The sequence below is a fragment of the Gavialis gangeticus genome, unplaced genomic scaffold (assembly GCF_001723915.1).
Source record: "Gavialis gangeticus isolate Ggan-Ray unplaced genomic scaffold, GavGan_comp1, whole genome shotgun sequence".
Taxonomy (NCBI): Eukaryota; Metazoa; Chordata; order Crocodylia; family Gavialidae; genus Gavialis; species Gavialis gangeticus.
Window position 1 is genome coordinate 7,723,760 of NW_017729018.1, and position 296 is coordinate 7,724,055.

Here is a 296-nt window from a genome sequence, read left to right on the forward strand (position 1 = left end):
GCCCCACAGGAAACGTCAGCAAGTTAAAAGTGCCCCAAAAATCCAAATTACAAGCAACAGCATGAAACATCCTCCCACTACCAACCCATGCAGGGGCTCCACTACTCCAGCAACCGTCAGCACATTTTAGTTTGTCAGAGCGCACAAGCAGCGATACAAACGGAGCAAGGTGGTGCTAATCCTGCCTGTAAGAAGTTTTGTATCCCCACTAACGGCAGGGCTATGCAGAAAGCTTTGTCAATGGTTTCCAGTGTTTTAACCAGCTATAAACACCTGGACCAACATAGCAGGGCCTC